At 42.9% G+C, this 27,643-nt stretch overlaps 1 long non-coding RNA gene across 1 annotated transcript; it reads right to left on the bottom strand.

Annotated features, from left to right (window-relative positions):
* On the bottom strand, positions 1 to 27,643 carry LOC144318137 (uncharacterized). The gene is made up of 6 exons (XR_013383977.1): positions 27,213 to 27,643; positions 26,091 to 26,367; positions 22,541 to 22,754; positions 7,206 to 8,415; positions 6,882 to 6,991; positions 1 to 197 (listed from the first exon to the last, which is right to left on the bottom strand). It is a non-coding gene; the product is annotated as an uncharacterized LOC144318137 (long non-coding RNA).

The following is a 27,643-nucleotide window of genomic DNA, read 5'->3' as shown; positions in this document are numbered from 1 at the left end:
ATGAAAACCTCAGATGGATTCAGAATGGCTGGTGTGGGGAGAGGTAAGGTCTTGTCTGTCTGGAATGAGCATTAACACCACTACTTATCAACTGTGGGACAGAAGGTTCAGGAGGCCACAGCCTACTCTGGGCTGTCTGAAGAAACTTTGCTTCCCTCAGGTCCCTTGGATATCTTCCCAGAACTCCTGCTCTTTCCCTGGAAAGGAGGAAGTGAATAAAGAGGTACGGCTTCCTTTTCTTTTCTATTCTACATGGAATGTGCCAGTTATGGTCAGGGAAACTGAGCAAAGAGAAGTTGACTGAAGTTTCTTCATGTTCTTTGCACTTTTTTGAGTCACCAAAATGGCTCAATATACTTTAAGATTTTATTTATTTGACAGTGAAAGAGCATAAGCACGGGGAGTGGCAGAAGGAGAGTGAGAAGCAGACTCCCCACTGAGCAGAGAGCCCGATGCAGGGCTTGATCCCAGGACCCTGGGATCATGACCGGAGCTGAAGGCAGACACTCAACTAACTGAGCCACCCAGGTGTCTTGATATATATATATATATATATATATATATATATATATATATATATCCATACATTTAAAAATATATCCATAATAAATAGATCTTTAAGATAAATATCCATTATATACACACACACACACACACACACACATATATATATATATAAAGGATATTGTCAAATCTCAAAAGAAGTATACACAGACTTGTTGAATAAATGGTCCAGTGTAACTGGGCTTCTGAAGTGTTCTTTGTTATATTCTGAAAGATTTACTGGGTTCTGGATTAGGCCAATGGAACTTTAGTGTGAACTCCGGTCGGATATGCTATTTCCCGTCCAGACCAATCCCTGGGACCAAGTGTTTGAGAAAAAGCAAATCTCCAATTCACTAAGGCTGTAGACATCAGTTAACGGGTTGGAATTATCCTCTTTTACATACCCATTTGTCTGAGTAGCTATTTTTTTCAAAATTAAGTTAATATCAATGTTACATTTATTCTTTAAAAGTTCCTTTTATTGTTTCTTGTTACAAAAATAATACCTTCCTTGTAGAACATTTAGAAAATATAGGGTGATAAAAAGAAGGAACCACATTGCAGGGAATCTAGTACGCTTTAAATTTGATGTCTATTTTGCCAGCATTTAAAAGATGTCTATCTGAAGAAAATGAGGTCACACTCTTTAAAATTGATGTATCATGGATGTCCTCCTCAGCCATGGCTTATTCTTCTGTAACATAAATTTTTGTGCAGCTCCATAATAAATATACAGTCAGGTTACATTTAATGCAAATTTGAATTACACAGTTTGAAATAGTAGGATATAAAATATTAATTAAACTTTGCTTTATGGGTAAAATCTGAAGTAATGTGAATCTTGCCTTGCATTTCATTTTTGTAGGAAATTTAATCTTGCGTAACATGAGTTTTGCATTCTGTGAGATCTTCAGCAATACAACCCCTTGCATAAAATATGACTGTCCTCTACTGCCATTGATTTAGCCCAGTGCCCTATTGATGATCACTTATTACTGCAATGAGCTTCTTTGAAGATAAATCTTTGCACACATCCATAATGATCCCTTTAGGAAAAATTCTTAGACATAGAATTGCTAGCTCAGGGCTTTTGATGCACATTGTAAAAACCCTGTCCTGAAAGGTGGTATTCACACTTAACAGATTTTTACGTGGTGCTTACTACATGCCAGGTGCTACTCCGAGACCTGTAAATCCTCATCATGATAAGATGCTGTAGGTACTATTATTATCATCATCCCCAGTTTACAGATGAGGAAGCTGAGTCACACGCAGTTGCCCAGGCCCCAGTGCTAGTAAGTGGCAGAGCTGGCTTCTGAGTCCTAGTCCCTGACCACTGTGCTTTTTTTTTTTTTTTAACATTCTGAGCAGCAGATGACAACACGGTCATTTCTCTGAGTGTTTTTCCACAACAGGTGATATTTATCTGTGCAAAGGGAGTTTGAAATACACTGTTTTGACTAGGAAAATTGATGCAGCCAAAGGTGCTTTCTGAGCAGGGCTACGATGAGAGAGAGAGAGAGAGAGAAAGACAAAAGAAGTTCTACTTCTTGGTTACTGGTGAATTATTGGCCTGTTTGATTCCTTTTCTAAGAATCCCCATCACAGTAATATTTTGGAAGCTTCCCCTATGAAGAGGAGACCTCTCATCTTTGGTCTTCAGTCTTCATGTAACAAATGTTCCCGGGGTCGACTTGTTGTCCCCAAGGCTCTGCCCACACCCCAGGATTTCAGGACATGCTCCTGAGCCATGTGGCCCTCTTCATCTGCCGTCTGCTGCAGATGGTGGCTCTATGCTTTAAGGACTCTGCAGCCTGCCACAGTTCCTGCCCGATGCTTGTTTTATTTACACACTTGCAGCGTGTGCTCACACTGAGAAACTAACAGGGAGGCATAAAACTCGAGCTGTCAACCTGAGGTAGACAGCTAGAGCTTATTTACTAGCCCAGACCTCAGCTGCAGGATGACTAATTCTTTTCCAAGACCTCTAGACCCTTGTCTTAGGGTACAAAAGCTAAGCTGCTATTACAAAAATATCCAGTAAAACATGGCTTAAGGACACTCATGATAGCAGCTAGGAGATAAGCAGTTCCATCGCTGGAGGGACTCTAGTCTGCACAGTCTTTCAGGGACCCATGTTCCTTCCATCACAGAGCCTGGCCAGGTGGCTGCATTAACCCCAGTGCCAAGGACCAGGAGCCACGTCCCCTGCCTAAGGCCTAGGCACACAGTACCTCCACCAGAATTCCACTGGCAGGAGCCAAATCATGTGATAACACCTCCCTGCAAGGGACGCTGGGAAATGTATGTTCAGCAGCATACCCAGAACGATGGAGAGAATGGGTTTGCCAGAGACCTAGTGGGTCCTATGGACCCTCCAAGCAGGAGATAAACCCAGGGGGGGTGTCTGTCGTTGCATAGTGAGGTTATCATATTTACCTTCCTTGTTTCTCTTCCTATACCATATCAGTGGGTGAATTCAAGAATAAAATATGGGGGGCCTGGGTGGCTCAGTCAGTTGAGCATCTTACTCTTGGTTCCTGCTCAGGTTATAATCTCAGGGGGTGGAGCCCTACCTGGGGCTTCGGGTAGTTTGAAGTTTCTCTCCCTCTTCTCCCAGCCCCATACATGCATGGGTGTCTTTCTCTCAAATAAATAAATATTTTTTTAAAAAAGAAAGAATAACTGGGATGCCTGATTGGCTCTGTGGTTGAGCATCTGTCTTCAGCCCAGGGCATGATCCTGGAGTCCCGGGATCGGGTCCCACATGGGGCTCCCTGCATGGAGTCTGCTTCTCCCTCTGCCTGTGTCTCTGCCTCTCTCTCTCTCTCTCTCTCTCTCTCTCTCTCTGTGTCTTTCATGAATAAATAAATAAAATCTTTAAAAAAGAGAAAGAGAGAGAGAGAGAGAATAAAATAGAGGCTCCTGGATGAATCTGTTGGTTAAGCATCTGCCTTTGGCTCAGGTCATGATTCCAGGGTCCTGGAATTGAGCCCCACGTCAGGCTCCCAGCTTGGTGGGGAGCCTGCTTCTCCCTCTCCCTCTGCTGCTCCCCCTACTTGTGTTTGCTCTCTCTCTTTCTGTCAAATAAATAAACAAAAATTAAAAAAAAAAAAGAATAAAATATAAATCATCTGGAATTTATTTAGTCTTATGGGATCTGGAAACTAACTCCTAAAAGCATGTGTTAATCAATAAAATAAAATAAAATAAAATAAAATAAAATAAAATAAAATAAAATGCATGTGCTAATTTTGTTTGTTCTATCTGACTCAAAATCACCTTATAGTTTAAAGTTAGAGCTAAGTACACAGGCTTTGGAGACAAAAAATTCTGAATGAGAGACCCACCTCCATTTATCTGCCTTCTGTGTCTCTTTGGGCATGTTACTTAAACTCTTGAGTGTTGTTGTGAGGATTGTAGAAGCATGCAGAGAGAACTGAGTGGAAATCCTGGCTTCTGGGACACTAGACAGTTCTAATTTATCTGAATCTTGGGTTTCCTGGAGAATGGGGTTGTACTGTATCTCTCACTGGGGTGTGTAATGATATATGTCCTAAGCATGTAGATCCATACTGGCTCACAGTACTGAGAAATTTAGGATGTGATCTACATTCAGTTTCACACAGTGTGACCACCCTGACTCTGTCTTTCTCTGTAGGTCAGCTTCAGCCTCAGGCCACCTCTACATGGAAGCAAAATGGTTGTGACATACTCAGAAGAGTGAAAGCTGCTGCTCCCCCAGACACCACTTCAAGTCCCAGTCACTCTGGTACGTTATGTGCCTGTCTCTGAACTTCAATTTGGGGGACAAGGTTAGCTGATTGGCTTAAGCCAATTAGGACCCATTCCTGTAGCTAAGGATGGGGTCACCCCCAAATAACTATATGGCAGTCATATAGTTCCTCTGAAGGGAAACTGGGTTGTAGTTATCAGAAAGGCAGCCAAAACAACAGATGTCCACCACAAAGAATGTGTTTGAAGGATGAGTTAATTGGGCCTAATTATGGCCCAATTTTGATTTGTTTTTTGAAATTATGAACTGACTTCTTCCGATGATAGATGAACTAATCATGGGTCTGGCAGTTTTCCTTCATATCCTCCAAAGCTGACTTCTCAAGCTTCCTTTTCTTGCTTTGCCTGGACCAGTGAATGCTTTGCTCCCCCATGGCATTGGTGGTGTCTTTCTGACCCACAGGTTCGTAAGACACTCTCAAACCAATGAATTGAAGAACAACCTTTAGAGATCCACAGATTTTTGAACTTGTAGTATTTGTCTTTTTACTTTATTTATTTATTTATTTATTTATTTATTTATTTATTTATTTTTAAGATTTGTTTATTTATTCATGCGAGACAGAGAGAGAGGCAGAGACACAGGCAGAGGGAGAAGCAGGCTCCATGTAGGGAGCCCAACGTGGGACTTGGATCCCGGGTCTCCAGGATTACACCCCGGGCAGAAGGCGGCGCTAAAATGCTGAGCTACCTGGGCTGCCCAGTATTTGTCTTTCTAAATTTTTTTTCAATTTTTAAAAAATATTTTATTTATTTGAAAGAGACAGAGCACAAGCAGAGTAGGGGGAGGAGCAGAGGGAGAAGGAGAAGCAGACTCTCCACTGAGCAGGGAGCCTGTCAGGAGACTTGATCCCAGGACCCTAGGATCATGACCTGAGTCAAAGGCAGTTGCTTAACCAACTGAGCCACTCAGGGACTCTGTAGTATTTGTCTTTGAAAGAACAATAAATTTTGTCCCTAAAGCCTGGACATATATATCACAGGCTTTGGAGACTAAAACTGTATATACCAAAAATTGCATGTATATGCACATATATATGTTAATATGGAGAAGTAGAATAAACTTTTGGCGTCTTCTTGTTTGTAAAATTGTGCAGTAAGAATAGATGCTGTCTAAGTTCTTTTCAGCATGAAGACCCATTGGAGAGGCAGTACATAACAACAATTATGGCCAAAAGTAATTATCGAGTACTCATTGGATACTGCCCTAAACTCTAATGTATACAGTATTTTATCTCATTCAATCTTCACAACAACTCTATGAGGTGTGAACTATTACCGATCCCTCTTAGAGATGAGAAAATTGAAGGTAAAGGAGGTCACACAGTTCAAGGTCATATGGTGGACGGTGGCTAGGAACTAGAATTCAGGTTGGTAAGATTCCAGAGTCTGTGCCTTTTGGTCATGTTATACTGTCACTATGCTTCTGCTGAGGAAGAAAGGACTCAGATTTGGGAGTTGGAAAAACTTGGACTTGAATTCTAGATTTGGCACTGTGACTTGGGGAAAGTTACTCAAGCTCTCTGAGCCTTAGTAAGATAGAAGATGAAAATATGACTACCTTACAGATATGGAATTAGAATTAAGGTAGTTGAATGAATGAATGTAAAATTTTTGGCACATAGTAGGTGCTCAGTAAGGGATATCTCTCATAATGACCCACTAAACTAAGCCAATTAATAGAATACATTGGTACCGGATATACAAGAACTGTGTGAATGAATTCCTGGCTTCTGAGTCACTGGTTTGAATGCTCATTATAAATAAGTTTGTGAAAGCAATCTTCTTTAACAAAGCATTGCCTGTTTCAAGCTGCAAAGCATGCATTTGACACAGACAATTGACAAGTGATGGAACAGGAGTAACATTTTTAAAATACTCATGCCAATGAATGCTGTTTTGGAAACAGACATGTTTTTCCTCTTTCAGTAATCTGGGTCATTTTCCCTATTAAGGGAAACCATTGTCTCTACTGAGACTAGCTCATGAGATTTGTTTTCCCAGGCAAGAGGAGAGGTACAAACACCTGGCAGCCATAGGATAGGGAAGAAAGGCAATTTGATGCACAGGGGCATTCTGAACAGATAGGGAGGGAAGCAGAACATGTGTCTACCTTTTGGTCTTGGGGGTTGGATGTAAGAGGCAAGGAGAGAGGACAAAGGGTCAGAAAAGTGTGCTTCTCTTCCCCTCTCTGGTCTTGAACTCCTGCTGAGTTGGTGGAGGATGTGGTTTAGAAATAGCTAGAGCCGGGTCGCCTGGGTGGCTCAGTGGTTGAACATCTGCCTTTGGCTCGGGTTGTGATCCTGGTGTCCTGGGATCGAGTCCCACATTGGGCTCCCTGCCTGGAGCCTGCTTCTCCCTCTGCCTGTGTCTCTACCTCTCTCTGTGTGTCTCTCATGAATAAATAAATAAAATCTTAAAAAAAAAAAAAAGAAATAGTTAGAGGCATTTGCAGGAAATGCTAGAGCAGTGGCCTTTGGGCCCTAATCCGCCTTTGGGACCCTTGGATAACGGTAAGTCATAAGGAGCTCTGCACCAACCTGGGCGGGGGGGCTGCATTACCATTGGTGGTGTCATGTGCTCATGCAGAGAGGGTCTGTGCCAATGTCTTGAGTCTCTGACAATTATCCAGCGTCCCCCTTCACCATCACTGAAAGGACAAGGAAAGCAATTGAATGTGTTAGCTGTCCTTTTATTACAAGGTCAAAGTGATCCTGTAGCCAAGAGCTGCAGGATGGATTACCCAGGCCAGGGAGACTGAATTGAAGTCACAACCAAGTCCCAGAGGGATCTGCAGAGCCAGCAGGAAACTAAGGTGGGTCATGTCTAGCCACCCAGGCATATACCCAAGTAGAAGGACTGACCGTGAGCTCCACTGACTTGGTAATCAGCAGTAGAGAGGCCTGAAGACGTGTCAGTGATGATGCAGGACATCTCTGTGGAGGGCAGTGAAGATCTCAGAGCCAGTATTAGGAGCATGAGGACCTCCTTCCTCCCCAACCCCCATCATCAGAAGAAAGCGTAAGGCTGTCCAGGTACCTGGATGGTGTCTCGACAGGGAGAATGAGGAATTAACCCCGGAGAATAGAGAGATAGCCCTGGGAGCCAATCTGACCCATAAAATGGATTAAATATTTATCCAAAAGAAATTGAGCCTTGAGAGAGACTGCTCCAAACAGTGACCGAGTTACCTTAATTGGAAGTTAAGATTTTCCCACCTTTGCCGTCGGTGGGATGGGCACTCACGAGCAAGATATTTACAGACAGATGAGAAAGCTCATGTTTTGCACACAGAGTTGTAGCCTGCAGCATGTGCTGTTGGTCATCCCGATTTTAAGGGTCCTCTTTCTTTCTGTACAGTCACTTGTATAGGCAAAGTGGGTGTCTCCCCCAAGACTCAGAGGCAAATCCTGGTTAGTCCAAACTGGCCACTGTGCCCCATTCCTTGTCAGTGCTTGGTTCAGGCGTGGGCGTGTACAGTCCTTCTGGCCATGAAACATCGAGACACCCACTGGGGTGCATCTGGGGAGATTTTCCTCATTGAAAAGGAGAGACATACGGGAAAGTCTCCATTCTGGTGCCAGTAATGACTATGATCGTGGCAGGCAACTTGGGACCAGGGCAGGAGGCGGGGTGGTGGTGGTGGTTGGGGGGTGGGGGATGGTTAGCTGAGGACTAGCAAACTCACTGCAGAGGGAGGATAAGAAGCTAGAAGGAACCTGGGTCCTTGATGATGCCCTTTGACTCCTCGAATGCCCACCCTACCTCCATCCTTCTTGGTATGTGAGAGAATAAATCCCCCAAGTTAAAGCTATTTGAGATGGATATGTTATTTGCAGGCAAAAGCATCCTAAATGAGGCAGAGCGTGGGTAGATTTTTGACCTTGCTTCTCTTGCTGCATAAATGTGTCCATACGATTGTGAAAAGGAAAAGGGTGCCAACAGTCATTAACTAACATCGAGAACCACTTGGACTACTTCCTTCGGGCAAACCTTATTACCAGACGATCGAACCTTCTGGGTTTGACAGCAGCAATGACTTCACATGGTACCATCTCCTCTTCAACTTCTTTCCTAAAGGAACAGATGAAGCCACACTTGTTAATTCTTCTTGAACACGAACAAAGGGATCCTTTCTGCCCTTTTAAAATGTATTATTAAAATGTGAAATGAATATGTTTCTTCTAGAGTTGCTTGGAAAGTGAACTGGGAGCAGTTAAACATCAAACTCACTGCTGTTTTTTGGCTTTAACGGGAATCACCTTTGCCTTTTTCTATGGAATAAAGGAAGTCTTAGAACATAAAAGCATTTCAAGAACTGGATTTTAACTGCTGAGCTGACCAGAGATAGAAGGCTCACACCGACTGGAGCTGTATAATTTGGCTCTTTTTTTTTTTTAACATTCCGACTTCTCTCTGACTGCAAAAATCTATCTGCTTTGGTTCAGTTTATATTTTCTCCCCCAATCAAATAACATTTCTTGGAGTTCAGCATCACCCATGCCTACTTACTTTGGGCAAATTATTTCAGGGTAATTTACTAGCTGTAAAGAAAGAAGGAGGGAAGGGAGGGAGAGAGAGAGAGAGAGAGAGAGAGAGAGAGAGACTCATCTTTCCAAGTACTGTTTCCATTACAAAATGTCCCAGAATTTCATATTCAATGGATCTGCAATTCTCGAGCCACATCTTTTCTTTTGGGAACTCTGTTATGTTCTACGGGAACTTCAAGGGGTGAGTTGGAGGCTGGGAGAGATGTAAAATTGCCACAACTTCAATCCTGCTTCAAGTGCAAGTATTATTTGTTTTTTACTGGAGGCTTTGAAAAGGGCTTTTTGGAAAAAATATTTCCATTAGGAAATAAAATTTGAAAACAACAGTGTTATATAAGAATAAGCAAGTGCATACAACTCAAATATTATTGTGTCCTGACCTTTCAGTGTCATGCGGGTCTCTCATACAAAGTACTTTGCAGAACAGGCGGTAGGCAGGATTTGGCCCAAGGGCAGGGAGTTTTCTGAGCCTTGCTTGGCATCATGAACAGAAAGACCACAGCCACAAGCAACAACATGGATATATCTTTTAAAAAAAGAAAAAGGGATCCCTGGGTGGCGCAGCGGTTTGGCGCCTGCCTTTGGCCCAGGGCGCGATCCTGGAGACCCGGGATCGAATCCCACATCAGGCTCCCGGTGCATGGAGCCTGCTTCTCCCTCTGCCTATATCTCTGCCTCTCTCTCTCTCTCTGTGACTATCATAAATAAATAAAAATTAAAATAAATAAATAAAGCGTAAGATTTATTTATTTATTTGAGAGAGAGAGAGAGAGAGAGAATATGAGTGAGGAGAGGGGCAGAGGGAGAGAGAGAGAGAGAATCTGCAAGCAGACTCCCTGTTGAGCACGGAGCATCACGTGGGGCTGGATCTCATGACCCTGAGATCATGACTTGAGCCAAAACCAAGAGATAGATGATTAACAGACTGAGTCACCTGGGCACCCCAGAATTGATCATTTAAAAGGCCAGGATTGTTTTGCCTCCAGAGTGCAGGGAGGGTAGTAGAATTGGGAGGGGGGCACACAAGGGACATCTGGGGTGTGGACAATTTTCTCATTTCTTGAGCTGATACAGCTTCATGGGTATTCATTACACAATTTGTTAAGTTGTACAAGCGTGTGTTATGCACAGAGAGTGCATTCTATTTCTCAATAAAATGTTGAATAAAAATGAATATTAAGAATCATGCATTATGCTATTATGCTCCATTAACTGATTGTAAACACTTTTCTTTGGTTGACAACATTAACCTTTATTTCTATATCATTCTTATTAGTCAACTCATTGGTGTTCAGCCCTGCCTGCATACCAGAATCTCCAATGGAGTATTTCTTTCCCCAAAACATGGATGCCTGAGCCCATCCTCTTAAGATTCTGATTGAACAGATCCAGGCTTGGGGAGGGGGGGGGGGCGGTCTGCAGGCCTAAGCGATGGCGACGTGCATTGAGAGCCTCCTGTTAAAACCACACTATCTTGGTGCAATTTCTGCAGCCTCCCCACTGTGTCACACACTTTGCCCTAAATATTCATCCAAACTGACAAGCTGAGCATTTTATTCTTAATTGCACTTGCCTTGAAGTGAGTCTCCCTTTGAGTAAAAAAGTCCAGTCCTCATCAAGATGGTATCTTATCTGACGTTTATTCCAGCTTCCTTTTTACTCGCTCCTAAACTGCAGCACCTTGAAACTGCTTTTTTAATACACTCATTTCCTTATTCTAAGCCAAGTGCACATTCTTGGCTCCTTGGAGCCAATCCCATCACTCCTGTCTCCCCGGTGCTGCAGCAGCTTGCCACCCACCCCAGCAGAGATAAGTGCCTGTTTATCCCCAGCCTTTGTTTCTGGGCCCTAAGTCAGTTTCCTATCACAAGGAAACATTCCTTCCACCCCTCTGCTGACTCATCTTTATCAGCGTTTACTGGAGAATCTTATCAATAGCCTTTTGAACAACTACATAAATTAAATTTATCCCTCTTATCCTTGCTCTTTTTATTTACGCTTCCAAACATCTCTGGCAATGGTAAAACGAACTGACTTCCTCTTGGACTGCACTTCTTCCCAATAGATTTGGACTAAACGTTTAATTGTTCACTGGAAGGCAATCTCCACTTCTGCTAAAGCTCAGATCACCGTAAGTCCCTATTTGCCTTGGACGGTCCTGCTTGATGCCGGGTGATTGTTAACAGTGCCCCCTTTTACATTAAAAATAAAAAATCTCGGTTTATATGATAAATTTTATGGTTACCTTATTAAAATCCATGCAGTATTGTTGAAAGAGAACCAGAGGAAGAGTCAGGAGACCTGCATCCTTGTCCCTGCGAGGCCACAAACTAGCTGTGTGGGTTTTATCATTATGAATCCTGACTCTCCAAGTGTGGTCCCCAGACCAGCCCCATCAGCGTCAACCTGGGAGCTTGTTAGACATGTGGAATCTAAGGTCCCAGCCCAGACCAACTGAACTATAATTTGGATTTTAATGACTCCCTAGTGATTTGGATGCACAATATAGTTTTTGAAGCACTGTTCTAAACCTCCCAGGTTGCAGCTTATTAGTAAAATAAAAACTGTCTAGCTTCCACATGGCGTTAAAAATAATATCCATGCATTCAATCCACTGCATTTTAATAACAAACCCACAGGAGCAACAGAAAATACATTAAAAACATCTACTTACACGTAGCATGACTTGCTTTTTTAAAGTGCATGAATGGAATCTACTGTTCAGTCAAAGTGCTAGAAACATCATTTGGCTTCACTGATAAGAAATGTACCAGGTTAAGATAGATCTTCTGGGACACCTGGGTGGCTCAGTCAGTTAAGTATCTGGTTGTGATCCCAGAGTCCTGGGATGGGGCCCCATGCTGGGCTCCCTGCTCAGTGGGGAGTCTGCTTCTCCTTCTCCCTCTGCCCCTCCCTCCTGCTTGAGCTGTCTCTCTCTGTCTCAAATAAATAAATAAAAATCTTGAAAAAAAAAGAAAAAAAGGATGGCTCTCCTCAGAGGAAGGCAATTGTCACAAAATGAGGCAGCTGTGGGCAGCCAGTACTTATAGGAGCTGGGTGTAGTGTTCCTTGTCCAAGTTAAAAGTATCCAGGTAGGTCACCAGTATCAGCTAATATATATTTTACTAAATTTGATGTATTGTTTTCTGGTCTCTCTAATCAGTACTAGAAGTACTTACCAATTACTTTTTATGATGGTAACTTTAAAAATCCCATTTGAATGCTTTTTAGACGTTTTCATGGATGTGTCTCTAATATTGTGAGAGTGGGAGTGGATACTGTGAAGCTGGCCAACTGCTCTCTGAAAGTCTGGCATTTCTTTGAAATTATATGTTTTATCTCTAAACTTCAAATAAATTCCATCTTTCTACTGTGAAAGAGAGATTGAGGGAGGAAAGAAAGAAAGCTAATTGTCTTAAAAATCCCAGTGCTGGCCTGAGCAAGAAAATACTGAACTGGTTTATTAATGATATTACAGAATTACCTACCTAACACTTTGACTCACATGAATGCTTTATGTTCCTGTTTTGCATTAAAAATTCCCACAAAGGGGCACCTGTGTGGCTCAGTGGGTTAAACATCTGCCTTCAGCTCAGGTCATGATCCTGGGGACCTGGGATTGAGCCTCAAGTCTCTGTTCAGTGGAAAGTCTGCTTCTTCCTCTTCCTCTGCCTGCCACCCCACCTACTTGTGCTCTTTCTATGTGTCAAATAAATAAATAAAATCTTAAAAAAATTCTCATACACATGAAAATAGAAAGAAAAGAAAAAGGTGTCAACATTTTTTTTTGTTTCTTTTTATTTATTTATTTATTTTCTTAGGCTAAGATCGCTTTTACCCACTCAGAAGAAAATCGTATTCTATTCAGATTTCCAGTAATAGCAAAAAAGGAAAAGGTATCAGTTATTGACTTGAGAAGGAAATGTTTCTTGTCATACTGAAAGTTTTTTTCATTAAAAAAATTTAAGTTCAATTAATTAACAGATAAATGTATTATTGGTTTCAGAGGTAGAGTTCAGTGATTCATCAGTTGCATATAACACCCAGTGCTCACTATACCACGTGCCCTCCTTAATGTCCATCACCCAGGTATATGCAAAGTATCAATACTAACTTTCTGGAAAAAAAGATCTCCAGATCCTGCATGAAGTCCAGGGCAGTTGCCTGCACCAGATCCAGGAAGGAAAGTTGAGGAGTTCTGTGGAACTTAGATGATGTTTATTTTCATGGAATCCTGCCGCAATAAGCTTATGGCAACAAGGTTTCATTAATATTTTTTAAAAAGGAATGCTCTTATTATAAGTTATTTCTGTAGGGAGTTGTGCTCTACTCGTTGATTGGCTGGCAGTCTCTTTATTGTCACCCAAGGTGGAGGGAAAGCCTTATCATCCCCTGCTCTATGGCGGGAGTTGCATAAGCTTGGGAGAGATTGCACACAGTTTATAGATTCCCCAGTGTATCTTCATAGAGATGCAGATTTAATTTCATGGCCAGGAGGCTGATCAATGTATCCATCCTGTTTGGCCTCAAAACTTTTAATTTTTCCATTGCCTGTCACCCACCTCCTGTATACAGACAGACGACATTTGATAATGGGCTGTAACTGCATAGAATTTTTTTTTTTTTTTTAGAATTTTTGCATATATTCTACAAACACTCATTGTGCACCATGCTTGGGGATGCAGATGCTCCGGGAGCTCACAGTCCAGTGGGGGAGGTAATCTCCAAGATCACAGAATGGTTTAGTAAACAAGAGAGGAAGAAAAGAGGTTGCACCCTCTTCGTGGGAATGTGTTGTATCTTGCTCATCTGGGAAGATCAGGGAACAATTTTAGGCAGAGGTAAGTCTTGACCTGAGTCTCAGAGGATAAGTAGGACCCTTATCCTTGGAAGGAAGGCCAAGGGCAGTGGTTCTCATCTCCTTCTCTATTAGTCAATGTCTGGGGACATTTTTAGTTTTTGCAATACTTGGTGAGGTGTAAGGTGGGGCAAGCAGGGGTAGGTCTGCTATTAGCATGAGTGGATAGAGGCCAGGGATGCCGCTAACATCCTCCAAGGCACAGGACAGCCCCTATAACAGCTATGTGGCCCCTAATATCAACAGTGCCAAGGGTGAGAAGCCCTGCAGTAGAGGGAAGGACAGGCTTCTTTAAAGGACTTGGAGCACCAGGAAGCATAAATAGGGCAGAAGGTTATCTGGTAGTGAGAAGTAGGAATGGACCCCCAAGCAATTCTCCAATCCTCAGTGGACACTGATAGGGTGCCCTTTAAATTCAATTCAATTCAATTCTGACACTATCTACCTGGAGATAACATCAGATCTCCCAAGTTAGGAGCTCGGTCCCAGACGACTGCCCACTTTCACATGCCAATCGCAAGTCCGTCGTCACCTGTGCTTCTGACCGACTGGCTAGAAACTGGAGGTCCCTAGACTCCTTCTGTAGGCTTGATTTCCTAGTGCGGCTCACAGAACTCGGGAAATGTTTATGTCCAGTTGCCCATTTATGATAAAGGATAAATGATGCAGATGAACAGCCAGATTCAGAGAGAGCAAAGTCTGAGAGAGTCCTGAGCTCAGGAGCTTCTGTCCCCAAGGAACTGGGGTCCACCACGTCTCTGCAGAGAGGTTCATGTGTTCACTAACCTGGAAGCTCTGCAAATTGCATTGTTGAGGAGTTTTTAATTGAGCGGGTTCTGCAGCACCCCCACTCCTTCCTTTCCCCAGAGGTGCGTGGGTGGGGCTGAAAGTTCTATTCCTCTAATCTCTTGGTCTTTCTGGAGACCAGCCTCATCCTGAGGCTATCTAGAGGCCCTACCCTGTCACCTCATTAGGATAAACTGAGGGGGCGTTCAAAAAGGCTCTTTCTGAGTTTAAAAGGCACTCTCACACTCAGGAAATTCAAAGGGCTTTAGGAATTTTGGGCCAGAAATTGGAGACAAAGACCAAATTTAAGAAGGGCTTTGTAAATCAAGATAAAAATATTAAATATTAGCCTGGGGGCAAATTTAAGAAAGACTTTGTATATTAAGATAAAAATATTAAACATTAGCCTGGGGGCATTAAGAAGCCCCAAAATAATTATTAAAGAATTAATATATGCTCTTTAGTAGACAATGCTAAAAGAGTGTTTAAATCTCATTACTGGGATCATACACCATTTAAATTCTTCTTTATTTACTAAACTATCATTCCTAAATATCACAAAATAGATACAAATTTTGTCATAAATGTTTTCTTTCTGTTTGTTTTTTAGATTTTATTTATTTATTTAACAGAGAGAGAGAAAGCATGAGCACAAGCAGGGGGAGTGGGAGAAGGAAAAGCAGGCTCCTCACTGAGCAGGGAACCTGATGCCAGGCTGGATCCCAGGACCCTCGGATCATGATCTGAGCCATAGGCAGATACCCAACCAACTGAGCCACCCAGGCACCCCACAAACGTTCTTTTCTTAATGAAACATTATTAATTTCTAATTCATTCAGGAAAAGTTAATCCATAAACATGAAACCCTGAAAGAACCATGAGAAAATTATTTTGTGAGATCCTAGGGAAGAGGAAAGGCTTTTGGTGCTTAACAGCAAAAACAAAACAACATGAAAACCGTGAAGAGGAATACCCTTGGGTTTTTTTTTTTTTTTTTTTTAATTTTTTTTTTAATTTATTTATGATAGTCACACACACAGAGAGAGAGAGAGAGGCAGAGACACAGGCAGAGGGAGAAGCAGGCTCCATGCACCGGGAGCCTGATGTGGGATTCGATCCTGGGTTCCAGGATCGCGCCCTGGGCCAAAGGCAGGCGCCAAACCGCTGCGCCACCCAGGGATCCCTACCCTTGGGTTTTATTCCATAAATTCAAAACAGTGCTTAGAAAAATTACTAGGAAACAAGGAGAACTCTGCTAAACATAAAAATAATGGAAAGAGCCATGAAGACAATGATTGATTTTACTACATTATTCTTCAAGTGTCTGTGAATCAAATCTGTGTTAAACAAAATGAAAAGGCAAAAGGAACTGTGGCAAAAAAGTATAATATGAAAAATAGTCTTGCAATTCTATAAGAAAGCCCCAAATAATCAAACATGAAAAATCAGCAAAGGACAAAGATTCTTGGTGTACCTATAACTAGGTAATAAACAATAAAATAGTTTAACCTCGCTAACAATGAGATAAATGCATAGGAAAACAATGAAAAACAATTGTCCCTATCAAATAAGCAAAGATTAAAGAGAAACTAACCATATAATGATGAATTTTGGAAAAGTTCCTGAAGAAGTTGAAGAAAGATCCACCCTTTCACATTCTTGGTGAAGATATAAACTTGGAAAACCTTGTAGAAAGCAATCTGGCAATATGTACCTGGAAAAAATTGGCAATATATGCCTGGAAAAAGCTTATATCCTTTGGCTTGACAATTCTACTTCTAGGAATCTATCCGGAGGAGAGAAACAGACAAACAAAAAGAGATTATGTGTAGCTGTCATCAATGATGCTCTAGTAAGAGCGAAAATAAAACACAACCTGCATGCCCAACAAAAAGGAAAAAATAGGGGCATGTGGGTAGCTCAGTAGTTGAGCCTCTGCCTTTGGCTTAGGTTGTGATCCTGGGGTCCTGGGATCGAGTCTTATATTAGGCTTCACACAGGGAGTCTGCTTCTCCCTCTGCCTATGTCTCTGCCTCTCTCTGTGTGTCTCTCATGAATAAATACATAAAATCTTTTAAAAAAGGAAAAAAATATATTATGGTACATGCACACAGTGTAACAAGGTGAATTTTTGGATGAATGTTTAATGACAAGGAAGAAGTGCTCATGGCATATTATTAAGGAAATAATATAAGGTACAAAAATTTTTTAACTTTTATTTGGTCTCAAACATCACGTAAATAGTTGTGTGTGTGTGTGTGTGTGTGTGTGTATGTGTGTGTGTGTGTAGCAGGGTATTTCTGATTATTTCTGGTGCAAGCAGGCTGGTAGGGGTCCCACAGGACTAGCCAAAGGATCCTTGGCTTTACAAAGGATGGGAATCAAACATCAGTCAACAGAAAGTGAGAGCAGAGTTTATTGAAGAGAGAGCAGAGAGAGCAGAGACAGAGCAACTGGGAGAGTCAGGTAGAAAATGGAAGATGAATCTCATCGTTGCTTGGGGGTCTGGAGTTCTTACTGAGGATGGTGTCGGTTGCAGTTTGGGTGACCAGACACATTCAGACATGTCTAAGGAACTTGGAGTGTATCTGATAGATACTTGCTTGGAAGAAGGGGCAACAGAGACTCCTAAACAATGAAGAGGTGCAAGATAAGTCTCTCCAAAATATACCACTTTGGCATGTGGACTATTTTGAGCTGAAAGCAAATTGAGACTCTGTAGGCTCAAGAGAAATTTTTGCCCTTCCCTTAACCACCTAGGAGAATCCAAATTGGGAGTCTTTCCCAGAGTAAGAGTTATTACTGGAGATAAATTTTATTTGAGTGACCCATCTGTATCACAGGGCAAACATCTAATTACCAAACATCAGCTCTTCTTATTGCCCTGTAAATAACCCTCTTCCCCTTTGAAGTCCCAGGCTCAGGATGGCAGATATATCTCATTTTACCTCTCTGTCTTTGAACCTCTCATGGATGTGAGGTTCCTGTGTGTACAAAATTAAATTTGATTTTCTCCTTTTAGTCTACTCTTATGTTGATTTAATTTGTAGACCAGCCAGAAGAGTCTTTGCAGGGTAGAAAAAATTTTTTCCTCCCCAACATCCATCTCCAGATTCAGAGAGGCACAATTTTTTAGGGTCTGGGCTCTGTGGAAGGGTCAGGAAGTTGAGGGAGCAGGGATTCTGGGTGTAGGCCAGGCTAGAGGCTCATGCTGTCTGAGAAGGAAAGGCCTGGTGGAATTAGAGGAACTGCCTCACCTGTGGCCTGAGTCACCATAATGGGGGGATCTTCCAGAGGCATTGGACAGTAAATTGGAATAAGGATGCCATCAAGAGCCTGAACCTCTCAGTGAAGATGACCCATCTTGGAAAAGTCTGGATGTTGGAGGAACAGGCATTTTCCTACCAGCCAGAGAGAGATACAGGTAATGGAGAACCACAGAGGCCATGGAAAATAGCAAGACATGTAAGTGGCCATGCACCAAAGAGAGTGGCATGGTGGTGAAGAGTGGGCAGGCCACTGCACAGATGGCTGAGCACTCTGTCAACAGTACCATGTACTAGGGCTTGTGCTGGCCAAGCAATGACAACAAAGACACAGGGAATGAAGGGGGCTAGAGCTGGTGCAAAGTGACTCCCAGGCTGCATGAGGAAGCCTATCTTCCGTGAGAGACCTGGCTCATTTTGAGAACTCTTAGAGACACACAAGAAGGAAGTGTCTTGAGTGCCTGGGTGGCTCAGTCTGCCTTCAGCTCAGGTCATGATCCCAGTACCCTGGGATGGAGCCCTGCACTAGTCTCCCTGCTCAGCGGAGAGTCTGCTTCTCCCTTTCCCTCTGCTCCTCCCCCAGCTCACTCTCTCTCTCCCAAATAAATAAATAAAATATTAAAAAAAAAAATAAATGGGGCAGCCCCAGTGGCCCAGCGGTTTAGCACCGCCTTCAGGCCAGGGTGTGATCCTGGAGATCCAGGATCAAGTCCCACGTCAGGCTCCCTGCATGGAGCCTGCTTCTCCCTCTGCCTGTGTCTCTGCCCCCCCCCCCCCGTCTCTCATGAATAAATAAATAAAATCTTTAAAAAAATAAAAAAAATAAAAAAATAAAGAAGGAAGTGTCCTGTCATTTGACAGATGGTGCTAACCATCCATTGGATGAGGAACAACCTGTGAAGGTGGACCCCTGCCTGGCCAATTATATTTTGGAGACTTTGCCTACCATTATTTAAATTCTAATGCAATAGCTAACTACTCCTAGCACCTGAAGTCCCCTTCTCATTATGGTTGGTAAATCAATAGCTGAATGGTACCATGATGACCTGATGACCCTGCTGGCCTTTAGGATACCCCCAAAGATGATGCTGGAAACCACTGGGATTTTATCCCCATTTATCTCTAAGATGAGACATTGGGTATTGGATGGGGAAGGCACTGGTGAGGCAGGGAAATTTACCCTGAAAACCTTTCAGGAAGAGTTGGCAAAGGGTAGGTATATTTATAATACCTTTTCTATGAAACAGGCAGGTACCAAGCAAAATGGCTTCAAAGCAAGATACGGGCTCATGTAATGGAAGAGTTCAGTAGTATCTGGCTCTGGTGACTCAGAAGGGACATCATCAAGTTTCTCACGCTCTCCATCTCCAGCATCTCACACTCTCCATCTCTTGGCTCCGCTTTCTTCCATGTTAATTCCATTCTTGGCTGTAAGGCCAGGCATGAAGAGGGTTTCTAGCGGCCATGGGTAGGCAGGTGGCAGTTCCTGATTGCTTAATGGCTATTTGGTCCATTTTTGGCAACCCAATATGCCAAAAATATCATTTCAACTCATTTTACAAAAAGACAGCTCTATTACATTGCCCTTCTAACCTTTGAATCTGTCTTCCAATATGGCAACAGGGATGACAGCAAAATGAAAGGTGAGGTGCTCTCTCCTCCCCAGGGGAGGACACATGAGTCTTCCTCTCTTTAATGTTGGAAAAGCCCTTTGTTTTTGTCTTTTTTGTTGTTGTTGTTGTTCTTGTTGTCTTTTTTGTTGTTGTTGTTGTCTTTTAAAAAATATTTTATTTATTTATTCATGAGAGACACAGAGAGAAAGGCAGAACATAGGCAGAGGGAGAAGCAGGCTCCCTGCGAGGAGCCTAATACAGGACTTGATCCCAGAACCCCGGGATCATGACATGAGCCAAAGGCAGACACTCAACCACTGAGCCACCCAGGTGCCCCCAGAAAAGCCCTTTGAATGAAAGCTGAACTTCTGTCCTGGCATCAAGGGGCTCAGCTGATCCTACTGTGTATACTTTTGGGGCACAAGTGACAGCCTCTCTCTGAAAAGCTCTGCTCCTTGGAAACTCTGAAGGCGTATAACCAAAAACGTCCCGTGAGGACATCAAACAAACACAAAATGTAATCCCCAAACCAAGCTAGCATAATGAAAAAAATCCCTGGAGAGAGAGGACATAGAGTTCAATATAAACTCTCTACATTCTTGCTGTGTGCTGGTGGAGAAATCTTCAAACCATATTCTACTCTTTACAAAAGGAGAGCATTGGTCTTATGTGAGTGGTTTCTAATGCTCTTTGTGTGTTCAGTTCTCCTAACTGTTCTAAGAGGTAGGTTCTTACTTCCCCTACTTTACAAAAATGGAAGTGCAGAAAGGTCATTTGCCTGGGATTTCAACTCATTCTGCTTTGCCCCAGGGAGGGTGAGTGCTCATTTCCTCTGAGAGCTAAGACTGCAAAGGACAGAAGTGCATCTTCTCTGGCTCAGGATCCACTAGCTCAACCCCCTTTTTTCGTTGTTGTTGATTTAAGGAGCCACATCGTGTGTTCACAAGGAGGTGCTCAACAAGTCAACAGGAGACAGAATTTGGAAACTCAGAGATTGTGAGGTGGAGGTAGAAGGGGCTGAGGGTGTTTTGGGACAAAGTAATCCTGGCAGGAGATGGGTCAGTAGGAAAGCCAGACAAAATTCATGACAACAAAGCTTCAACCCTTAGCTGATTCTTTTTTTTTTTTTTTTTTTAGGATTTTATTTACTTATTTTAGAGAAATGAATGGGGTAGAGAGGCAGATAGGCGGAGGGAGAGGGAGAAGCAGACTCCCCACTGAGGAGGGAGCCCCACTCATGGCTTGATCCCAAGACCCTGAGATCATGACCTGAGCCATCCAAGCCCTCCTACCCTTAGTTACTTCTAGCAATTTCTTCCTTGGCCTTCTATGCCTCTCACCTTTGGTCTTTGGTTGTTTTTTTTTTTTTTTTTCTCCTACACATTTTTTTTTCAATGTAGATTATACTGCTTTCCTCATTGTTACATCTTTAACTTTTTGTAAGATGTCTCTTTTCCTTCTTCTTCTTCTTTTTTAACTTTGCATGTGTGATTGTTATAATTTCTTCACATTGATTTTCATTCTTTTATCTCAAACCATGTCTGTCCTTGCCTTTTAAAAAATCTCAGCCTTGTTTTACTGGAATCTTAATAAAAGAATCATTGTATCTTAGGTTTGGAGTCTTTTCTTTCCATTGTCTCTCTCATCCCATTTTAGCATTCCATTATTCACATGCAACATTTAATAGACTTATTTAAATGCAGATGTGTATAAAATAAAAAGTAAAAATCCTCCCTCTCTAATTACATTCCCTAGAGGTATCCACTGTGAACGGTTGAGTATCTGCTCCATTCAGGTTTTGTTTTTTTTTTCCTCTAAACCGATATATCACATAAATGTATTACCGCTCACATATTCATTTATTTTAATAAAAATGAGATCACACCATTCTTGATGTTCTGCAGATTGTTTTTGCTTTTACATAGCATGATCATTCTCATTTTAAATTTCGTTTTCTTTGTTTTTTCCTCCTAACTTACATGGATAAAAATCATCTACTTCCACTGCTTATTCCACATTTTATATTTTGATTATTTATATACAGGGGTACTATTCTGCTCTGATGTTTCTTCCCCCTCTTGTAGCTCCCCCTCAGCCTCTTCCATCTGGACAACCAGAAAAAAAGCACCTGTTGCCTTGAGGGACAGGGTCACAGCTCCCTTCTGGCATTTGAGATTCCTGGGCTGAGATCACAGTCTATACTGTAGTTTAGAAGTTGATTTGCTTACTCAATTTTCCTGCTGTAAAGAAGATAAAACTGCCTTGTTCTGGGGCAGAGGTGAAGGGAAGAAGAGAACAGCAGAATGAGGCAGAGGTGTGGGCTTTTGAGGTGGAATAGGGAAATTAATAGGATTCTGTTAGAGACCGAATGCTCATGCCCTTCCTGAAATTTGCATGCTGGAGTCCTAATCCCAGTATGGCTACATTTGTAATAAGGAAGTAATTAAGGTTAGATGACAAGGGAGGAAAAAAAGAAGAAAAAGGAAGTAAAAAATGGGGAAAAAAGAAAAAAAATTAAAAATTAATAAAAACATAGTATAAGGTTAAATGAGATCATAAGGGCAGGGGTCTGATCCAGTAAGATTCATGTCATAAGAAGAGACACTGGAGGGCAGCCCCGGTGGCGCAGCAGTTTAGCGCCGCCTGCAGCCCAGGGTGTGATCCTGGAGACCCGGAATCAAGTCCCACGTCAGGCTTCCTGCACGGAGCCTGCTTCTCCCTCTGTCTGTGTCTTTGCCTCTCTCTCTCTCTCTCTGTGTCTCTCATGAATAAATAAATAAAATCTTAAAAAAAAAAAGAGAGACCCTGAAGAACTTGCTTCCTCTGTCAACATGTACACAAACGGAGAAAAAGCCATGTGAGAAAATAGCAAGCAGTGACTGTCTTCGCCCCAGGAAGACCCCTCACCAGAAATTGAGCCTGCTGGACCTTGACTTTGGGCTTCCTAGCCTCCAAAACGGTGGGAAAATAAATTTCTATTGTTTGAGCCATGTAGTCTATCAATTTTTGTTATAGCAGCCCAGGCAGGCTAATACAGACTCCAAGACAGGTCTGGGAATTACTCTGTCGCACCCCAGGGGCCTTGGCGAAGCAGACCTCATGGTCATTCACTCAGCAAATACTTACTGGGGGCCAGCCAGACGCCAGGCACTGTTGTAGGAGCCAAGGAGAGAGCTGTGAACTAGCAGATGTGACTCCTGCTTGCATTCTCCATCTATCGGGGGTGCTGGCATGCTGTGACAGCCAGAGCGTAGGAATGCTGGCTTGGTGGCAGCAACGCAGAAAGGGCATGAGGCTCTCCACACACTTCCTGCTGCCCCGGAGTGGCGTGGGAGGGCCTCTGTGAGGAGAGTAGAAGATGGTAGTAACCAAAATTGGAAGGGAGAAAAAAAAAAAAAAGAGGGAGACAGAATGATGGGTGATGATGGAGCTTTCCTTATCTGTGTGTTTTTTTTTTTAAAAAAAAATATATATATATACTTAAAAATTTATTCATTTATTTGAGAGAGAGATTGAGCAAGTATGGGGAAGGGGAGGGGCAGAGGGTGAAGCAGACTCCCTGCTGAATGGGGAGCCCTATTTGGGGCTCCATCCCAGGACCCTGGGATCGTGACCTGAGCCAAAGTCAGACGCTCCACCAACTGAGCCCCCCAGGCGCCCCTCCTTATCTATTTTTCCTGATTTTCTTTATAAATGGTTGACAAATGCATAGACTCAGAAACTGACTTATCCAATGCTTCCCAAACTTAGTGAGCATCAGACTCTCTTGGAGGATTCTCTAAAGCATATCATTTCTGGTCACCTCCCCTAGAAATTCAGATAGAGATGGTCTGGGTAGGGCCTAAGAATCTGCATCTCTATCAAACTTATAGGTGATGCTGATACGGCCCTGGTCACAGGGTGAGTAGCTTTGATGATGTGTAATATTTATAAACAGACACCCACAGAGGTAAGTGTCTCCCAGCAAAACCTTACAGCAAATCAGTAAAGCTGGTGGCCTCAGGGATCTGTATGGTCTCTTTTAGAACCATAGGGCCATCCCAGGACCAATCCTACTGATCGCTCTGGGGCTAGGGAAACGGTAGGTCAGGGCTGGTCATAGGCCACCTCTGGAGCTGAAGCCAGAGTCAGCCCCATTGAACCCTATGTTCTTCAAGTGAGAGGAGTGTGTTCCCAATAAAAGCAAACAGAAGTGAGGTCAATATTGCCGTAGAGCCCAAAACAACATCTTCCATACAACATAAACTCCTGGGGAGAGTAGATGGGCTGCTCAGATAGAACCCCATCTTGTGTAAGGGCCTGGGCTCTGGAGAGAGCTGGCCAGGTTCAGAATCCCACCTGCCTTGCAAGGGGGTGGGGAGAGAAGGTCTAATCCCGGTTGTTGACTCCGACAACAACCTGTCTAATGTCTGTGTGGTGCCTGCTGTGGAGCCCAACTTCAGAATGGAGTGTAAACTTCATGTTCAAAACCTTCAGAAAAGATGTAATTTGGGAAACTCTTTTGGTTGGATTTGTGGCTCAGTTGGGGATTATCTGTCAATTTTTTTTTGAAGCTGTCAATCCTGGGGAAGAAGTTCACAGAATAGGCCTTCTCATTCCCACGGGACACATTTGACTTTCAGCCAAGCCTCATTCTGGGGTACAGGTGTGGGAGTTGGCCACAGAAATTAGGAAGCATAGGTTGATTGCTGACCCGGGGGCCGGGACTCAGGTGCCCATTTGACAAGGAGTGAGCTGCCTTCCTCAGGCAAAGCCACTCACCTGTCTTCCTCATTCTGTTTGGTGGCTGCCACCATAGCCCCCGTGACTATGTTTTCTGGGCCGCAAGGGCTGGGGTGGGGCTCAGGGAGTCACAAGGATCTTCTGCAGGGATGTTCCCATTTGGGTTGGAAGGGTGGGTGAGACTAAAAATACTGCCTACATGACATATTTACTCTGTTCTTGTTAATACCCCAGAGAGATTGCCAAGAGTCACTACCACCAAGCCTGTGATTAAACCATAATAACCACTTTCATGTTTATAAATTTTGTCCTTGATATCAGAGAGGAGTATTTTTAGGCTAGAACTTGGAGCTAACAAATCCCAATGCACGACTGTGGATTTAAGCAAGTATCTCTCCTTAATATTTACTTCCCAGGACACAGCAACAAGGCCAGGAGAGACCTGTCCCCAGGAGTCAAGAGGGAGACTCCGGGCACACCAGGTATACACCCCTTCATCCTAGGGCACTACACCAAATGTGAGAGCTTTGTGGACATCTGTGCTCTTCTATCCTCTCAACCTCATAGGGCTGCCACTCATTCATCCATTCATTAACTAACTGATTTAACATATATTTATTGAGTGTTTACCAAGTGCCAGGCACTGGGGATAAGGCAGTGAATAAATAGGCAAGCTCCCTATTTTCATGGAGTTTACAGTTCAGTGGAGATGGAGGCTGCTGACTGGGGAGCCAGACCATTCATTTATTCATTCATTCAATATTAAGTAATAGGAAGAAAATATAAAGGGAGAAATGCTGTATAGCACCTGGGGAGGCAGGGCTCCTTTAGGCAGCAGGGTCAAGGAGGTAAACTGCGTACTGAGAAAGAGCCAACCATGTGAAAAGCCAACTGTCTAATTCTGCTTTGCTGATCCAAATTCCCCATCACTCCCTTCCATCCAACTCTTCACCCTGTGCTCAGTTCCAAGGAAGACATCTTCCACAACTCCATGAACCTGTTTTCACTGCAAATGACTCTCTTTCCAGGATATCACTTCCCCTTGTGGCTCTTGCAAATATTGGTTGGTCATTAAGTACACGCTGTTAATTCTGGGTGCGAAGGGTGGGGGGTTGTTGGAGCCTTTCCCTAGTGCTCTCTCCATGGTGTTTAAATGTCCCCGCTCCTGCCATCTGATTATACTACATCCTCCATCTCATTGCTGTCACTCACTTGCCTCCTAGATCCTCCACTTTGTTCATTGAAGACTTTGGGACCTGCCCCACTGTCTTCATGTTCAAGTCAAATACTGACAGTCACCTGCATTGTTCATCTGGAATTCTAGTTTAAAATTCCTTTGACCTTGATTCTTTTGATTTTTACCTCCACCTCACTGCAGCCCTTTTCCACAGCTCCAGCCTGGGGTCACATAGGTTCTATGTTAAAAATCTCAAAGCTTGCAATCTGACCCCAAATACAGGAAACCCATGTTTTCTCAAATCTTAGCCTGGTATCACAAATAAAAAAATGCTACATTTCCAAAGAGCCATGAAAAATACTCTGAGTTTTTATTAAAGGGGTCTTGAGACAATGTCAGAGGGGAAAGGTACATTACAGGATATATGAGAAGACTTCTTAACAATGGCCTTTATCATCTCTCTCCCCAAAATCTCAATCTTAGGACTGTTCCTTATTTCTGCTCCTTCTATCCTGCTCAAAACTCCCAGCCTACTTAATTGTCTCCTTTGCCCCCTTCCCCCTCTTTGCTTCCTCCTCCCATTGTCTTTTTCTTCTCTGCCTCAAGTTGGATCTCTGTCTTTCTAAAATGCCCTTGTGGACGACTTTTCATATGTTCCGCATCTTTATCCATAGCCCTATCCCAGCAGATCAGACATTCAAAAAATTCCTTGGAAAGTGGGGGTGGGGATGGGCGGGAGGTTGTAAATACTTATCACATGATTTGTCCTTAGCATACCTCTTAGTGTTCATCATCACATATCCTTCCAGAACTTTTGTTCCCATTCCTCTTACAACACCTGACCTTCTGCTCGATAGTGATGTCCAGTGCAACATTCTCTGCTGGTCCACTGGGCCATGTCTGATCTACTTTGCTCCCTTCTCCATGCAGATCTGTTTCAGGGATGGTCATCTGAATGCTCATTTCCCTTCTACTTCTTGATTCTATCTTTTTATCATCCCTGCTGAGTCCAAAATAGTCCAAATTCTTTACTCAGTCATTTCTGCACCTACATCTGGAGAAAAATCACACAACTTGAAAAGTGGTACCTTGCAAATTCGTGATAACAAATGCAGGGTCCGTGGTTTTGCACATTAATTCTTTCTCTTGTGTGAGACCAATTTCTTCTCCTGTCCAGCCCTCTACCTGCATCCAGGGTATCTGAAGGCAGATCATGTTTGGACTTTCCAGGTAAAAGAACAAATAATTCCCCTCCTGCCTTTCTTTGTGATTTATTTCATTTGAATTGGGTTTCTTCCACTTGAAATCAAAAGACTACTGGCAGATGGAATTAATACTCAGAGAAGTGCTGGAGGAAAGGGGGAAAAATCCCTTTATGGGTGAACAGTATGTTGGGAATAGCCATTGATTCACCTTTGGGGATCAGTCTCTACAGATTCTAAGGGTTAAGTATGATCATCTGGGAAGCATAGGCGGAGCTCACAGAGAATATTCTGGAAGACAATTGATGAGCACAGCTCTGTCCTCTTCCTGTCTTTGCTCCAAATCCTCCTTAGAAAAGCAGAACTGCCTGCAGTTTGAAATGGACAATCAGACACTGCTAACAGCTGCAGCCCCAAAACTTCGATTCTTGGCAGAAGGATCCTGACACAAAAGTATTTCTTTGTGGAAAATTATGCATTCATCGGGCTCATTTGAAACAAAATATGATTTGCATCTTAACTTCCTGTAACAAGCTCCAGTTTTTCTGTGGATTTCATAATGTCTGATTTCGTTGGACCAGATTGGCGGGGCACATGCTTTACCAAACAGTTTAAATTCAAGCCCAGGTTTTTCTTATTTTAAATGGCAACAGCTGCTAAGCATGATAATTATTGTATTTCATCAAAATAAACTCACCAAGTTGCTTCTGAGTGTGCCTCGGAGCTACTCTGCTTGGGGGAGTGCTGGGTGGAGGGGTCCTCAGGGCTGTCAAAGATGATGCGAAGTTTGGGTCTGAAAAACAGGAGGCGAGGCTCCAGGTCTGGAAGTGGGAGATAAATGGACAACTCCAAGAACAGAAGAAGGTAAAAAAACAGTCACTAGCTGGAGGCAGATTCGCTGAGATACTTCCCTCTTGGTATCTGGTTGGGCTCTCTCTCTCTGTCTCTCTCTGCAATGTTCAGCAATTCCCAATTTCTGAATGATTGAAAGGAGGGAAGGAAGAAAACATCAAATATCAACCATGTCCTGGGTACCACTGTGGGAGCATCATGAATTTAGGTGGCAGCCAGCGTATCTCTCGTAAAGAAAATTGAAATCATGTCACATTCTGCTTAAAAGCCTCCTGC

The sequence above is a fragment of the Canis aureus genome, chromosome 8 (assembly GCF_053574225.1).
Source record: "Canis aureus isolate CA01 chromosome 8, VMU_Caureus_v.1.0, whole genome shotgun sequence".
Taxonomy (NCBI): Eukaryota; Metazoa; Chordata; class Mammalia; order Carnivora; family Canidae; genus Canis; species Canis aureus.
This window is presented reverse-complemented; position numbering and strand designations above follow the sequence as displayed.